General features: G+C 49.5%; 1 pseudogene; it reads right to left on the bottom strand.

The window, feature by feature from the left end:
- Window positions 1-990: 990 nt before the first annotated feature.
- Window positions 991-17562, bottom strand: LOC134369062 (F-box-like/WD repeat-containing protein TBL1X; annotated as a pseudogene).
- Window positions 17563-17912: the final 350 nt, after the last annotated feature.

Genomic DNA, 17912 nt, shown 5'->3' with positions numbered 1-17912 from the left:
CTGTGAGGATGAGGCTGTGACAGAGGGGAGTCTGGCTGTAAAGATGAAACTGTGACCATGAGACAGCTCCCATCTGACTTTAATTTACTGGCCATTTTATCAGCCAGTTTAGTTGTCACACCATCAAAAGCTTTAAGTCTACTCATCTCCCCCAGTACAGAGTAAGGTATCACCATCATCGTCACCGTCTATGACTGTGCAGTGATGGTAGGATATATACACTCAGCTACTGTCCTGACTGTCTCTGAATAAGTACCTTCTGCTTGAGGACAACTATATTCCTAACCAAGGCCTCAATCTTCAGAGCGTTAACATCAAGTCAGGTCACTACAAACACAGCATTCGGTCTCAGAATCTCTTTAGCTTCTTCTTCTAAGAGTTCTTCCTGAAATAACGGGAGTGGAACATTCTACTCTTAACTGGGTCTGGCGAGCTTCTGGCAAAATAATGCTCTTGAATGAAGCCTAAAGCCACGTGGTTTGTGGGAGGCCACCTTTGTCACTTATAACCCCTCTTCCCATTTCTGGCGGTGACTGGCTGGCCACTCCACTACCTCCGAAGCTGGTGTCTTAGGGGACTCACTATATACAATGTCAGGTCAAGTCTGGCTGTGGCTGGGGGAACCTTTATCCCTGCTTGAAATTCCTGCCCATGTAAGCCCTGAGTTGAACGAATAAACCAAGCCCAAGGTCCAAGGTGAACTCTTTCCCTTTCCTTTCTCTGCTGTCAGGAAAAGCTTCAGCAAAGCCAAGTGCCTCAAGCCATCTCAACACGTGCCTTCTCCCAGTCTTACTTAAAAGTGCCTTCTCCCAGTCTCACTTAAAAGTTCTATCTCGGCCCCTTCAAAACGGAGCTACGACGTTCAATGCTCCAGCAAAACGTCCTGTTCTCTCTGCGTATGAGGAAGTTCTGCTGTTGTGCTGCTGCCTCAGTGACAGCGGGCCAGGCTGAGTTCAGGAGCCGAGGCTGGGCTGTGCAGGCGTCCTGTCCTTACCTCGCCAGCATGATGTTGGAGTTGGGGTTGCTGGTGGCCTGCCTGGTGGGACTCCACTTGATGGTGTATATCTCTTTGCTGTGAGCTTGCAGGTCGTGCACACACGTGTCCTGCTTCATGCTCCAGATCTAGAGAACACAGTGGTAACAATATGAGCAAGCTATGTCCCTCCAGTGAGCCAAGAGACTGCTGGCTGTGAACCGTACACAAGCCATTGGAGTGTCCCACTGGAAAAAACTGCAGGTCATTGCCCAGGAAGGGCTGGGACTCCTAGCAGGACCCTTGACTGGTACATCAGAGTTCACTGGGCGAGAGCTAATCTGACAGTCAGTAATGGGACAAATTATAGAGGAAGGAAGAGGACTCAGTACAGATAACCCCCACATGTGAGACTTGCGTTCAGTACTGTGGGCTGTTTAGGGTAAAAGAGCTCATCCCTACAGATGCCAACTTTACCTTTAATGTCATGTCATCAGAGTAGGATGCTAGCAACATTCAAGAAGGATCCCATTTAATAGCATTGACCTCATTCTGAAAAATAGAACGGGTTTGGAAAGGATATCAAGGCCTGAGAACAGACCCAGTGGCTATCCAGCAGGGGGCAGTAGCGCTCTGTCATCATGGTGGCCGTCCACCAGGTGGCAGTAGCACTCTGTCACCCTGCCGTCCACCAGGAGGCAACAGTGCTCTGTCATCCGGATGACCATCCACTAGGGGCAATAGTGCTCTGTTATCCCAGCAGCTGTCCACAAGTGGGCAGCAGTACTTTCTCATCCTGCTTACCGTCCAGCAGGGGGCAGAAGCCCTCTGTCATCTGGCCGACCATCCACCAGGGGGCAATAGTGCTCTGTCATCCCAGCCGCTGTCCACCAGGGGCAATAGTGCTCTGTAACCACTCTGGCTGTCCTCATGGGAGCAGTAGCACTCTCTCATCCTGCCTGCTGTCCACCAGGGGGCAGTAGTGCTCTGTCATCCCAGGGGCTGTCTACAAGGGGGCAGTAGCACCCTCTCTTCCTTGCTACCCTCCACCAGGGGGCAGTAGCACTCTCTCAACTTCCCTATGGTCAACCGGGGGCAATAGTGCTCTGTAATCCCAGCAGCTGTCCACAAGTGGGCAGCAGTAGTTTCTCATCCTGCTAACCATCCAGCAGGGGGCAGAAGTGCTCTGTCATCTGGCCGACCATCCACCACAGGGCAATAGTGCTTTGTCATCCCAGCCACTGTCCACCAGGGGACAATAGTACTCTATGATCCCAGTGGCTGTCCTCAAGGGGGCAGTAGCATTCTCTCATCCTGCCTACCGTTCACCAGGGATCAGAAGCGCTCTGTCATCATGGTGGCCGTCCACCAGGGGGCAGTAGCACTCTGTCACCCTGCCATCCAGCAGGGGGCAGTAGCACGCTCTCACCCAGCCATCCACCAGGGGGCAACAGGGCTCTGTCACCCGGCCGACCATCCACCAGGGGCTATGTTGCTCTGTAACCCCCCTGCCAATCGTCAAGGGAGCAGTAGCACTCTCTCATCCTGCCTACCGTCCATCAGGGGGCAGTAGTGCGATGTCATCCCAGTGACTGTCCTCAAGGTGGCAGTAGCACTCTCTCATCCTGACTACGGTTCACCAGGGGCCAGTAGTGCTCTGTCATCCTGCCATCCACCAGGGGGCAATAGTGCTCTGTCATCCCAGTGGCTGTCCACAAGAGGGTAGTAGCACCCTGTCACCCCAGCAGCTGTACACAAGTGGGCAGTAGCACTCTCTCATCCTGCCTACCGTCCACCAGAGACTGCTGCTGGGGGCAGTAGCGTTCTGTCATCCTGCTGGCCATCCTCCAGGGGAAGCAAGATTCTGTCATCCTGCTGACCGGCCACCTGGGACTTTCCCCAAAAGCAAAGCAAAGAGCCTGGGAGGCCATGCGTTTTCCTTTTTCACCACTTTGCCTTGTTCATTTATATAAAAGGACAGCCATATACCACAAATGAGCAGCCACCCTCATCAATATTTCTTGAAGGGAAAAAATTCCATACTAGGAAGGAAGCAAATGAAGAATTCACATACAGTATAGGTAGCAAATAAAAACACCAAAACCACAGCTGTTTTAAAACTGGACATGGAAATCACTTCCCTGTGCATTTTTAATGCTACAGCTACTGCTTCTATCTAAATCTGCTACCTTTTTCTGGCGAGTGGCAGTGGCCGGGGGTCAATGCAGACAAATGAAACCCCTCAACCACGGTGCGGTTCCACGGGGAACAGGAGGCCCGTGTGCCCCAAGTGCACGAGCACACACCAGAGCCCAGAGGGTGGCTCTGTAAGAACACACAGGAGAAACAAAACCCACCCAAGGGGCTTGCCCTCTAGTGCAAACAGCCTGGAAATACAAAGGGCAGGGGAGTTCTACCAGGCAGCTCAGCATGCTGGGTGCACAAAGGAACAGGAGTGTTCCTGAGGGCCACCAGGGCCCCGAGATCCCGAAGCTAAGCCCCGGGGGACAAAGGCAAATGTACACGGCAGGCAAGGGAGAGGGGGACACACAGGGAACACGGTTCTACAAAGGAACAGCCTGTGGCAGAGGAACACTGTGCCGCACATGGAGACCAAGTAGAAGGTGCACCCACAAGGGTCTTTTCCTTCGGGTGACTGTAGGGCCCCATCTGCTCAGGACAATCCCACAATATTATGCCTGCTGTCCAGCCCAACAATTAACTAACTTCACACTCATAATTCATTTTCTAAATAATTTCACACACCTAAGAACTCTGGTTTGGAGGATAAATTATATGGTCACACTACTTTTTAAGGAAACTGAGTTGTGAAGGGTGTGAAGCAAAGAAGTGGCAGGGCCACATCAGTGTTCCACATGGCACGGATGGCCTGGGAAAAGGGAGGAAGAAAGCCTGGAGTCCAGGGAGTGGGCTCCTGTGTGAGCAAGGGGAGGATGAAAGGGTCAGATTGAAGAGTGGCATGTGCACACAGGTGCCTGTGATTGCCCAGGGGTGTGTAAGTGTGCAGACGTGTGTAAGTGCATGGATGTGTATGAATACATGGACATATGTCTAAGCAAGTGGCCATGTATGCTGGTGTGCATATGTAGATGTGAGTGTCCAGGAGTGTGAGTGGGCATGCATGTGAGTCCAAGGAGTGGGCATCTGTGAGCCAGGGGAGGATGAAGGGGTCAGACTGGAGAGGGGATAAAGTGTGGACCTGTGTGTGAGCGTGCAGACGTATGCGTGCACACATGTGTGCGCAAGTGAACATGAGTGTGCATGACTTTGTGTGCATGTGCACAAGTGTCCATACGTGTGAGTCCGCATACGTCTGCACGTGTGTGTGAGAATGTGGCCGTGTGGGGGTGTTCATACATGTACATGAGTATCCAGGCGTGTGAGTGGGCATGCATGTGAGTGTGTGTGGGTTTTCATACACATACATGAGTGTCCAGGCATGTGAGTGTGCGTGCGAGTACGCTTGAGTGTGCCTGCGTGTGTGCGAGTGTGTATGCATGTATGTGTGTGCGTGCATGTGCTCGAGTCTGGAGGTGTGAGTGAGTGCATGCATGTGTGGGAGTGTGGGCGTGTGTCAATGTGCACAAGGGTAGCTGGTTCTGGCTGCGGATGCTGACAGGAGAATCGATGGGTTGGTTTCTTGGGGCCCAGGAATTTGGAGCCAGTCACCATGAACTGTCTCAAGCTGAACCTTCCTGGGAATGGAGCGCCACCTCCACCCACCCGCCACTCTCAGCCCAAGTCACAATTACTAGGAAGCATCGAGAAGTGGCTCAAAAGTCTCAGGAAGAAGTAGGCTCAGCCACATTTCGCTTGAGGCTTGTTCCAACGATTAGCCACAAGGAGAGCCATTTAAAGAGCCAAGTGGTGGCACGGTGGTAAAATCCCGGGCACGGCAGCTGGAAATCACATAGCTATGTGACCTTGTACCCTACGGCACACACAGACTGCGGGCAGCACTATTAAAAGATCGCAGATCATCCAGGATTAGTGGTGAAACAAGTTTAGACCAGAAAACGCAAGTGTCCCTTTGTTACCACAGCCAGATATTCATGGGGCAATGGATACCTGTGCTCCAAAGAACCTTCTTTTGGAAGCAGGAACGCATTGGGCTGGGAGCTGAGACTGGTGGGTAGTAATGAAAGGCAAAGGCACTGAGGACAATGGAATTGAATTCCCTTAAATTGGGGGCATGATGGGAACTCCCCAGGGGCTTTGATCAGACCCCTCTGCTTTAACAGGGGATCCCCAAACATAGTATTTCCATTCTCTGCTGACACTCCCCATCTATTCACTTATTACTCCCCAAACATAGTATTTCGATTCTCTGCTGACACTCCCCATCTATTCACTTATTACAAGCATCTTTTCCTTTATATCCTCGTACATTTTTTTCATAGCCTTTGCCACAAAGTCCAACATCTAGATCACCTCAGGGTCACTTTTTCTCACTGCCTTCCCGTCACTGATTTAATCCAGCTGCCTAGGGTAGCTGCAACAGTTCAAGAGCAAAGGTCTGCAGAGGAACTGGTCTGCTGTCATGGCATCCTTTGATTCTAGGTAAAAAAAAAATATATAAAAAGGCTCCCGCATCACATTCTCATGAACTCAAGTCTGAAACTCAGAAGTCCCACTTACTGTGTGTCCTTGGAAGGTTTTGACTGGGCGGTCACAGCCAAGTCTGCATACATGAATACACATGTCTGTGTTACAGGAGGCAAAGGTAGTGTTGTGCTGCCAGTCCACATCAAGAGCAGGGGCTGTGGAGCAGGAAAGACAGGGAGGACGCTGACATTTATCAGCTGTGCACAGAGCTCAGCTGACTTAGAACAATTGACAGCATGGTGGAGAAGCCATATCTAGTAACACGATAAAACATATTCCCTCGTGAACTGACTCTTAGGTTTAAAGACCTTAAAGACCCTCTCCTCCCACATTTGCAGGGACGACAAGATGCCTCTGGAGAGAGGCCCCGTGGCCCTTTCTGTGCCCCACGACATGCAGCATCTCTTGCTCCCACGGCACAGGTGAGAAAGGGCAGGTGAGGTGTGCTGGCTGCCTGCCCCCGCACCTTCCTGCTTGAGCAGTATCACCACGGTGGGCCTTTTAGACTTGCTTTCACAGAGAGAGCAGGAAAAAGAAGAGGAAAAAGATTTCATAGCCTTTGCTCAAGACACCCCAATTAAAAAAAAAAAAATCCTGCAACACATTAATGCATCCCATGGATTCGGGGATAATTAGAGTCAACAAGAATCCCATATTAGGGATGAAATTGGGTGAAAGGTTCAGGACTCGTGAGGAACACCCTCCCTGAGTCCAAGAGACCCTCGGCTCTGCTGAGGGTTTTGAGGTGACTGCCCTCTGGTCACTCCCCGCTAGACCTCTCCATGTCCCAGCTTTCCCAACTCCTTAATCTAGTGTGAGCCCTGCCCCTGAAGGGACCTTAGAAGTAACAACGATGGGAACAATACAAAGGTTAACTAATGCTGCACTTTAGTTACGTTCTCATTCTCTACTTTCTGGGTTCTTTGCTGAGACAGCAGCAGCAAATCCAGACAATTTCCAATGCACCGAAATGCCCAGGGCCATTGTTAAAAGCCCAGCCCTCGTTCTGTCCTCAGAGCCAGTGCCCCAAGATGTTGGAAGAACACGTAAAGACCAGGTGGTGAAGGCAGAGCGGCCAGACTCCATCCTTGTTCTGTCCATCAGTCAGGTCGTGGGGTCTCAGCTGCACACAAGGATGTTCTGATAAGCACTCAGGGGACGCTGAGCATGGAGTGAGACAAGCCATCTCAGGCCGTCAGCACAGCTACCAGCCAGAGAAGGGGTACAGATGTGTTAGTCCCCATGGCTGTTGTACCTGTGGCCTCCAAGCCTCGTGCCTCTCCACTTACAAGGAGCGGGTCTGCGGCTAAGGGCGGCTGCTCCCACCTCCTCTCAGGCACCCACTTGCTCAAGTGATCACTTGGCACTCCGGGGACCTCATGGCCATGCACTGCTCATGTCTGTATAGTCTCTGCTCCCCTGAGGCACTCCCACTGGAACACTCCCTAGAGGCATTTACGCATCAAGTGAGAGGTGATGGCCGGAGGCGGGGGGCTCGGGAAGGAACAGCAAGGGGGAGAGGGAGCTGCTCACGTGGTGTGCCCCTTCTCCTTAGGAATCTCAGCGAGTCCCTTTTATTCAGGATCATCACAGGCTGCTTCTGAGAAAGAGAAGCTCTGGAATTGTGCCCTGTGCTCACAGAACCCTGACTGGGAAAGCTCATGGCCTGAGGGCTGTGAACAGTGCCTCACTAGAGCACACGTCACACAGAGAACAGGGTGCTGCCTACATAGCGTTTCGGGCCATTGTAACCAGGTAATGTCTTCAAGGGCCAGGAGCTCAGTGCTTTGAGGCTTAGCCATCAAGGTCTGACCAACCTCTTATGATACGAGCTCTCACCATTCCTTCACTGATGGGAACGGCCCCTGCCTGTGCTGTCCGTGCAAACAGTGCAGTTTGTGCTGAGCACCTGCTTGACTCTGGGAGTCTAGAATCGGGCATGGGGTCGGCAATGGGTGCCTCCATGTGACCAGCCCCAAATGAAAACCCTCAGCACCAAGTCTCTAACGGGCTTCCCTGGAAGACAGCTGACTTCTGGGGGAATTAAGCAGATCCCGTGCGACTCCCCGGGGAGCTCACGTCTGTTCTCCCTGGGACTTCATCCCTCATGCCTCTTCCCTTTCCTGATGTTGCTTTGTATCCGTTCCCACAAGAAGATTAGGTGTGTATGCTGAGTCCTGTGTGTCCACCCAGCAGACTGCCAAACACGGAGTGGTGTCGGGGACCCCAACACAGCAGCCCTCCCGGAGCAGCAGGACAGAGAAGCCTGCCCTGGCTCTTTGGCTGGTGTTTCCAGACTCGGGAGCAGGTGGGTGTTGAGGCGTCTGTACCTTGCAAACCTGAACGACAACACTTAACATAAAATGGGTCTCCTTCCCACCAGCGAGGTTCCACAGGCTGCTCCCTCTGTGCATTCACAATTACTTTAAGGGACATTTCACAGAACTCTGAATCATTCCTTTTAAATTACAAAATCAAAACAAAACTAACCTGAAAGGAAAGGAAACTGTTGTTTGGCTTCTCCTGTGTGGGCATCCCAAATGATTGTTGTCTGCACGCCACAAACAAAGGAAAAAGTTAGTAATTATTCTTCTTGCAAAGTTTTCTCATGAAAAGTGCATCATACAAGAAAAGACAGTGGGACCTTATTCCTTCTAAACCATCACAGTCCAATAGAGCTATTCCTTTAATTTTTCCGGGAAGCTGTAGGAAGTTCAGGATGAGGACAGGTCATATTAGTAGGAGAAGGGGAAGCAGAGGGGAGTGTTCTTTTCTCTGTTGTTTGGGGGTTTTTAGTGGCTGCCTGGTAAGGGGATCTGAACCTTGACCTTGGTGTGACACCATGCTCTCCCCAAATAAGCTAACTGCCTAGCAGTGTCCCATAGAGGTATCATGTGAGTCACTACACTAATTTTTAATTTTACAGTCACCACATTAAAAAGAAAAAAAGAAACTGGTACAATTCATTAACAGTGTATTTTATTTCACTCCAATAATGCCAAAATACTATTGTTTCAACATGTAATCAGTATAGAAAAATATTAATGAGGTATCTGACATTCTTTCTTGCCCCCCATTCTAGGACTTGGAATCACAGCGTGTTTTACACACAGCAGTTTGGACGGCCACATGTGATGACCTACAGCCACATGAGCTGGTGCCTACTGCAGCGGACACAGCAGCCTTAACTGATAACTGAGAAAACTACCCAAATCAGTGGTGATGCCCCCTCATCCCAAAACGCTAAAATACCTGTACCAAAACATATCTAAATGTCTTTCAGGCAGTTTTCCAAATGAAGAGCTGCACAAACAGACATTTCTGGAAATTCCCCTCACCGACCATCCATGAACCAGGACCACGCGATGTGACAAAGCCATCGGATTATGCCCGGGTCAGGCTCTGATTTATGGGTCTACAGTAAGGAAAAAGGTGATCGGCAACTCGGAACACAAAGTAAATCATGAATTCTGATGAACTTACTGATGCTAGGAACATACTTAAAGCAGCAGCCAGGGGCAGCTCCATAAATACCATTGGAATTAAATCTTCATTAACCGGAATTTTCAACGACATTGGAAACTTTACACCTGTCTGTCAGTGGGACTTCATAAAGATTTCATTTTAAGAGCTGGTTATGTTTTCGGTTGATTGTAGAAACATTCAGAGGGATCACTCAGAGCAGCAAGTGTCTTTTAAACATGGTATTCCTACATTTGGGGTCAGCTCTAGACCACCTGTCACTGTTTGTCTGCAACTGTTTTCTTAATTTCTCAAGCACAAACAAATGTGGATTATATATTGTGAGTACAATCGGTCCTTTAATAATGGGCGGGTTAGGTTACCGACCAGGACACAGTTGAAAATCCACGTGTAACTCTTGCCTTCCCCAAAACGGAACTACTAATAGCCGACTATTGATCTGACTTGTTACCAATAACATTAACGTTCAATTAAAACATGTTTTCTGTGTTATATATATATATATATATATATACACTGTATTCTTAAAATAAAATAAGCTAGAGAAAAGAAAATGTTATTAAGAAAATCATAAGGAAGAGAAAAAGACATTTATAGCATTGTGCAGTATTTACCAGACCAAAAAAGTACCATGTATAAGTGGACCTGTGCTGTTCAAGGGTCAAACTGTAAGTAAACTCACAAATGTCTGATACATTTTCACATACTACAATCAGTCACTGGAACATTTAGTTGACGTGTATGTTAAATATACATTGAACCAAAGAAAACATTTCACAAAAGCTTTGAGAATGTGAAATATATTTTTGTCACTTTGGGTTAAGCATACACTGAAGGTCACACCAGCATCATCATAATTTACATTTCTCCATGGGTATTATGTTCAAGGACACTGTTATTATTCCTGCCATGATTGACTAAGGAGTAAAGAGGGACATACATGACCCAAAAGACTAACATGATTCCAAATATGCATTTTTACTGATCGTACAGTCCGTCACCTGGTAGAGTCAAAATAAATAACCGGTGAGAAACACACAAATGAATGTACAATAAAGATCCGCCAGGTGGGAAGGTGGCCAGGAAACGATTTAGAATGCTCGGCAAGTCGGAGGGCAGAGTTACTGGTAACCAGGGACTGATCCTCCTCCACGCTGCACCAGCTGTGTGTCACTAGACAAGGTAATAAACCTCTCTGGCGCTCCAATTCTTCCTCTGTAAAATGGAATTGAACATACTAATGCCTGCTTGCTGTAAATGTTAGCGATCATTTTCTTGAATTATGTTCATAATTCAAGTGGCAGTTACCAATGGCCTACTGAAGGCATGACAGAGTGCTGTGTATGCGTATTAATTGAACTAGAACATCTTGGGAAAAATTTGATGATAGTTACACGACACATTTAGTGTGTCAACCACAGCAGCTTATCTTTTCTTATATTATAATAAATTAGGCTCCCAAGTCTGAATGAAGAGTTTCTTGGCTTAAATATAGAGAAAAGGAACAAATGATTCACTGACCTACACAGTTATATCCACATACAGGCGCTGGCACTCTTTCTGTCATGGGGCCCCTGCTAAATACCTTAAACTTTGAGGTCCAATGGTCTTCTATTGCAACTCCTCAACTCAGCCACTAAGGGGTGAAAGCGGCTACCGACAATTCTCAACAAATGAGAGTGGCTGTGTATCAATAAAACTTTATTTAGAAGAACAGGTGATGGGCCAGTTATCGCCTGTGTGGGCTGTACCCTGCCAAGTGCACCCATGACTTCTCCAAGAATGTGATGATGTTTAGAGTTCGTTTATTATTTTATATTAAATTTTACACCTTGAATGAACAGAAAGCAGTAACAGAGTAAAGTTTTCAAACTATCATGAAACCAGTGTAGTTTCTGTGGGGGAATGGTTCTATGTCTCCTTCCTCTTTGTTCTGGGATCTTCCACCCCATGATGGCTTCGAGAGGCACCCGGCTCTAAAGCCATCACATCTCTCTGGCAGCCCTGTCCAAGTGCAGAGTAAAGGAGTCCCACTTTGGCTCCGTGGCCTGTCAGGGGACAGTGCCCTGTCCCTGGGTCCGTTTTACTCCTGCTCAGGAATTGTGCAGTCTACAGTGGGAAAAAGGAGCTTATCAAATTAGGAGAGCAGAAGTCTGCTAAGAGAACAGTCTGTGTCACTAACATCAGTCTAGGGGTGAAAGTTTACACAGAGCACACCCACACCCCCTGCTCTGTCCAGCCATTGATAAACACAGTCTGGAGATTTTCCTCTCTTTATCATTAAACTATGAACCTCAAAAGAAGAGACACTTTGCACAGAGGTCTGTAGAACAGTGGAATATACTGACAGAGATTACATGGTAAAATTAACACGAAGATCAAAATTACAAAAACAAAACCTATACAGGTCCTTTTGATTTCTTAAGGGGAAGGAGAAAGCCTAAGAATTCAAAGAAAACATCGTGTTATCTGGAGAATGAAAATAAACATGTATAGATCGAAAGTATTTGTTTTAAGTTAATACTCACTTTGTCTACACCAGCACTCAAAATATAATTCCCCTTTTTGTTCCATTTCAAGGCAAAGATGGGGTCTCTATGTTGGCCTAAGGTGCTGGCCAGATTACGTGTTATGTAAAACAAACACAGACAAACATGTTGACTTCAAGGTCATGGTCTGTTCACTTCACGGTTACATACAGAAGAAGGTCCTGTCCAACCTCAACACGACAGACACAGGACTACCGTCTTCCATCCATATCCTTGCAAAACGGTCATATGAACCTGTGGCCAGAAGCGTCCCATTGCTCTGCGGGCCAGAAAGAGACACAAACCCACAGAAGCAGCTTAGTAGTGGTGGCACCAGAAAAGCACACAGAAATCGCCAGGATCCCAAGTCTAGAATATTCCTAAGCCGATAACTGATGCCACATTAAGAGACTAACGGGTCATCTCTGACTACTTCAGCACACACTGCTGTTAAATTAAATGCAAGGCATGTGGACCAGGAAGTGAGAAAGCCACACTGGAACCACTCAACATGTGTGCTGTCTAATTAAGGACAGAATTTAAAATACCTACAGAAAGTCATCCTAAGACTATGCAGAAAGCAAAAAGAAGTTGAACGGCATGTGTCCCACGTATAAATGCACTTAGCTGCTGGTCCTGAGCTCTCCAGGTGGAAAGTTTTCTTTCCTGGCTGCTTGTCACAGCTCCCCAGCTGAGCCTTCCGGGGGTCCCACCTTCACGCTGTGAGGTCCCCCTCTCAGCGCCATCAGGCTTGACTCGCTCATGTGTGCTGACCATGGGAAGGCACGGCCACCCAACACCCAGCTCATTCTGTGCCCGCCATGGCCTAAGCAGGATCTCTTGGAGATGGAGAGCACCTGTGAGCCCACAGCTCAGGGCAGGGCCACCACACATTTCAAGGGGCCCGGGGGGTGGAAGATGCTTACGTTCCAGTCCAGTGAGGTGACATCTTTGTTACTGGGGACATCGTGTCCCCCCTCCCGTATACATTGCCTCAGTACAAGCTGGGTAGAGTCGCCGTTGCTGTGTTCATTAAGGTTCCATATCCTGGCCGTCGAGTCTCCAGACCTGCAGAATAAAAACACACGCACGTCGGCTCTTGGTGGGAACAGCTCTTTCCCCCCCTCCCATCCATCCCCCCTCCTCTCCTCCCCACCTCCGCATTTATCAGTTTTAAATGTCTTTGCTCCCCATCCCATGGAGAACACGGCGTGGAATGTCGACTTCACAATCCGAGACACACAGAGCTGTGGAGTTAACAGGACCTGCTCGGGATCTGCTCATGTCGGGAAGACGTGACAGACGAGGTCAGACAACAGCACGTGTCCCTTGAGGCAGAATGCTAGAGGCGAGCAGGGGTTCCCCTGACCATGGAGCGTCCCGCCCCTGACATCCTCACCCAGAAGCCAGCAGATCGCTGACAGGGTTCCAGGTACAAATGAACACCTCGGACTCATGGCCCCGAAGGACTGTGGCTTTGTTGGGTGGAATCTCAACGTCCCAGTCAATTTGCATGGGTTTTGAGTGATTATCTGTTGTAGGAAACACAAAAAGGCACGTGGCTCATCAATAAAAAGGAAACTCATTCTCAGGGGGCTTCTGTTTTAGGAACACCTTGTTTTTATGTACTAGGCGATACCATCTCTGATGATTATAACTAAATCATGGCTTTGTGTGATTGGGTATTTTATGTCTCTTTGTATTTTGCCAGTCTTCAAACTTGAGTGAGGAATACACTAATTTATTCCATAAAACTGGGGCCAGTCAACTATGACCCATGGGCCAAAATCTAGCCTGCTGCAGCCTCTCCTCATAAATAACGTTTAAGTTATTTACCGACTCCCATATATTTATGCATTACCTGCAGCGACTGATATGGGTTGAACCGTGACCCCAGTACCTCAGACGGTGACTGTATTTGGGGACTGGGTCTTTAAAGCGGTGATTAAGGTAAAATGAGGTTGTTAGAGTGGGTTATAATCCAATACGACTGATGTCCTTATAAGGATTGGAGATTAGGACAGAGACACACACAGACGGACGACCATGTGAGGACACAGGGAGACGATGGTGTCTACTAGCCAAGGAGAGAGGACTCAGGAGGAACCAGTCTGCCTCACCTGGAGCTCAGACTTGCAGCCTCCAGGCCTGCGGGGAGAAATGTCTGCTGTTTCTGCCGCAGATCTGCAGTGCTCTGTCACAGCAGCCCGAGCAGAAGAGGACAACTGCTTCTGCATTTCAAGACAGAGTTGGGTCACTGTGACAGAGACTGCCTGGCCCTGAAAGCCTGTGACAGCCACTGTCTGGCCCCTTAGGGAAAGTTTAGTAGCCCCTGCTTTATGGGAAAGAGAAGGCAGCGGTCCGATCTAACTAGCACACAGTCAGCAGCAGCTGACAGTTTTGTAATGCTGTGTAGAGTTGAGTCTGCTGTTACATCTTCTTGTTCAGGTATTTTGGTGGAAAACCCCAGGAAGAGAAGGACTCACTTCTCAGTGGCAGGTAACCTAAGATCCACTGCTTCTGGGTCAACACATAAAAATATGAAAATGCCTGGTGACCCTGCTTGGATTGAGAAGCCTGACACACAATCTTCACAGCCTACCCTCAGGAACAGCGGGGCTGTGAAAAAACCCTACTTCTTTTATGCTTCCCAAGTTCCCATGTGGCTGGGAGAAGATGAAGATAAGCAAAATGATCTTCCATGTTTGGTGGATCCATCCCCTGGTGATGGCGAGAGGACAGCTGGCGTCCTAGCCAGCCGTGCAGTGGGGGCCTGGGACTCTGTATAGGCATGCAGAGTAGGCTGTCACCTGCTCACTTATCCACAGGCGGCCGTGGCATGCTGCCGCCCCAACAGGCTGGTCTGCAGACCAGCCATGAGGTGCTGAGAAGGGGGTTGAGCTGGCTGCTGCAGAAATTAAGAGCAGTGAGCGAGGGTGTGTTAGCCACGTGCACCAGCAAGAGAAGGAGGCTGGGCTCCCTGGGGCAGGGGTCAGTGCCCAGACGCAGCCTGGGTAGAAGAACTCCCACTCCCACGGCCACTGCAGGGAACAGCCTCCAGAGGAAACGACCAGAGATGGGGAACGGGTAAGGAGCCGAACTCAGACCAGAGGGGTGGCAGAATGGCTCAGGTCCTTGATGGAGCACAGGCATGCCTTGCATTCTGACTTTGGGTCCCAGGACATGGCACCTCTTTTGTCTCTGTTGTTCTAGTTTTAAATAGATTTTCTGATGTGGGAGTTAGTTGGTGGAAGGTGCACCGGGCCTGAGCAAGTTTCGTGATATGATTGTCGAGCTCTGACTCATCTACTGCATACTCTTGGGCGATTAGCTAACAGGTCTAACCTCCCGGGGTTTTGCAATGACCAAGTAAGATGATGTCTGGTGTTCAGGGCGTGGTGCCCTTGCACTGACCATGGGCTCGACTACTAGACCATAATTTGGCTGAAAACCCTCTGCATGGAAGGCTGAGAGAGATACTTGCTTATGTTGGACAGTGATCATCTGGTACTTGTCCCTGTTACACGCGAGCCTTCAGGAGCAGGGCAGCAGGATTTCATAAAATCCAGGATGTGTGTCGAGAAGGTCAGGTCTAAGGATTTAGGTGACAAACGGGGAATGTGAAGGTCTTCCGGCCGTACAGTAAGCAAGCACTGGAAAGTAACTGGTGAGAAGTTGACAGCAGGCAGATCTCTAAGAAGTCGTTGCATTCGCCCAGCTTTAGAAGCACAATAAAGCGCCAGAAGCCCCACACTTAATTATTGCGTGTGCTCGTTCTCCTCCCCGTTGACCGTGGCCTCTCCGTTCTTTGGTGGACTTTGCTGGGAAAGTGCTGCCGGGGCTGCCGTGTCTGCCGTGGCTGCTGCTGCAGCCGCTGCTGCTGCCGCTGCGGCCGCCGCACTGGCCTGCTGCTGCGCGAGCTTCTCGCGGAACGCCTGCTGCTGCGTCTGCACCACGTCGGGCATCACAGCGTCTATCAGGGACAGGGACTCTATGGGGCTGCTGTCAAACACCGTGCCATCCTGAGAAAGTAAGCCAAGGGCAGCCGTCAGCAACCGCAAAAGAGGACATCGAGGACCAGACTCTGCCTTCCAGGTGGGAGAGGTGCAGGAAAGTGGCCCAGAAACAGAGACGCCTGGGAGCTCAGGGGCTGGGGTCGGGGGTCGGCGGCATCAAGCAGGTGCCCGGACTGTAGGGGCAGGGCAGAGGGACTCCATGGTGGGCCAAGGACCGGGAGGTGGACAAGGGGAATCGTCGATGAAGAACTAGGTATGGTGGCTGTCCTGAGGGAGACCTGATATTTGGTAAGTGTCAACCTGAACTGGGGCATTAAGGATATGTGAACGTGTCTCCTTTATTCCTAAACAAAAGTGCTATATCCCTGATGCAAGGATTCTCAACAGGGGCAGGGGTGTGTGTATGGGGGGAGTAATTTTGACTCCTTGGAGGACATCAGGGAATGACTGGAGACATTTTTCATTGTCACCACTTGGCAGGGGGTCTACTGGCAGCTGGTGGGTGGAGACCAGGGATGCTGGTCCACATCCTCCAGTGCACAGGACAGTCCCCACTACAGAGCAGGGTCCAGCCACAAATGTACATAATGCTGAGCAGGAGAAACCCCGTCTGGTGCCACGGCAAGTGTGGAATCTCTTAGTAACCACTTTTGTGGGAGGAGTAAGTCTTTGGAAGCATCGGCCCCGATTTAGAGATGCCTGCAACATTCAGGATTTCCTTCCTGGTGAACCTGCCCATCTGATCTAATAAATTAAGCACTTGCAGCTACTTGAAACGATGCCCTGGGTTCAGGGTTTAGACAGAATATAGCCACGATACAACCGACAATGACCTCGTTTACTTCTGATTCATATTTTTCTGTTTTTTTTTTAAAGATGACCGGTAAGGGGATCACCCTTGACTTGGTGTTGTCAACACCACGCTGTACTGAGGGAGCTCCAGTCTGGGCTTCTGATTCACATTTTTGTCTGAACATCTTTCGATTCTCTGGTACTATCAAAAAAATTTCTGTACACACTTAAAAGTAAGACGTGCTTTCTAAATACTCGAATCACATGAAACCCTCATTGCTCCGGGTTCTGCCTCGTGGACGGAGAAACACATTTTTGTGTGCTCTGAACTTGAGGAAGGCAGGATAGAACTGGGACACGTGGACTCATCCGTGTGGGACTCAGCTGAATCCCGAGAGCACAGATGAAGGAGCCAGGGAGGAGAAGGGATCTGTTTAAATCCCAAATAACTGACTTTCAAAATTTCTATCAAATCGGCACAGCCCCAATCTAGAAGGTGGCAGGGGATACAAGAGGATCTGTATGATTTTAATTGATGGTTTTTGTTCCATCCTTCCCCGGATCAGCTCCACAAAGAGCACAGTCGTGAAACCAGCACCTGAAGTCACTTTAACACAGGGCCATCATCTCTCTGTCCCTGACTGTCCCTCTGGTTATGCCCTCTGTCAGGCTCCCAGGAATGCTTGGAACCAGAAGCGTTTCACAGTGTGAAATTTTTTCTGAGTTTGGAATACTTGCATTATACTTACTGGTTATGCACCCCAAATCTGAAAATCCAAAATCTGAAATGCTCAAGTGAGCATTTCCTCTGAGGATCACATTGATGCTCAAAAACTTCAGATTTTGGAACATTTAGGACTTCGGATTTGGGATGCTCAAAGTGTAACAAAAACCAAACAAACAACCCCAGCTTGCTCTCAGACGCCTGCAGGAAGCACACGCGGGCTTTGGACTGGGGTCCCGAGACCCCGCTGCTGGGAAGCCCAGCCCCGCAAACATCACGTACCTCGTTGATGCTGATCTCAGCCTCCACGTACTGCAGCCCCTTCTGCAGGATGGAGATGAGGGCGGCGGGCGGCACCAGCGTCCCGTTGATGTTGGACTGGCTGATGTGGCTCTCGATCCCAAACGTGAAGGCTGAGTGGGAAAAACCTGCCGCGAGAGGGAGGCCAGGCAGGTGAGACCAGAGCAGGAAGAGCGGGCAGAGCCAGCAAGCTCTGAAGGGGGCAGCGCGGATTTCAACCACGCTTCATTAACGGGGTGGCCACTGCTGCAGGACTGTGGCTTCCGATGTGGGGTCAGGCAGGCAGGAAAGGGCCGGGGGAGAGAGACGAGTGTGAGATCAAGGAAGACTGGGGAAGGGATGAGGTTCCTTCATGGGAGGACCCTTTCAGTGCTATTAAGAAGCAAAAGGGAACAGAGTGGAGGCTGCCCCACGTGCCCTGGATGGCTGTCTCTTGCAGAAATCCAACTCTGGGAGTCCCCCGACCCCTC

The sequence above is a fragment of the Cynocephalus volans genome, unplaced genomic scaffold (genome assembly GCF_027409185.1).
Source record: "Cynocephalus volans isolate mCynVol1 unplaced genomic scaffold, mCynVol1.pri scaffold_35, whole genome shotgun sequence".
Lineage (NCBI taxonomy): Eukaryota > Metazoa > Chordata > Mammalia > Dermoptera > Cynocephalidae > Cynocephalus > Cynocephalus volans.
Note: the sequence above shows the minus strand (reverse complement) of the source record. Positions and strands in the feature narration are given on the sequence as shown.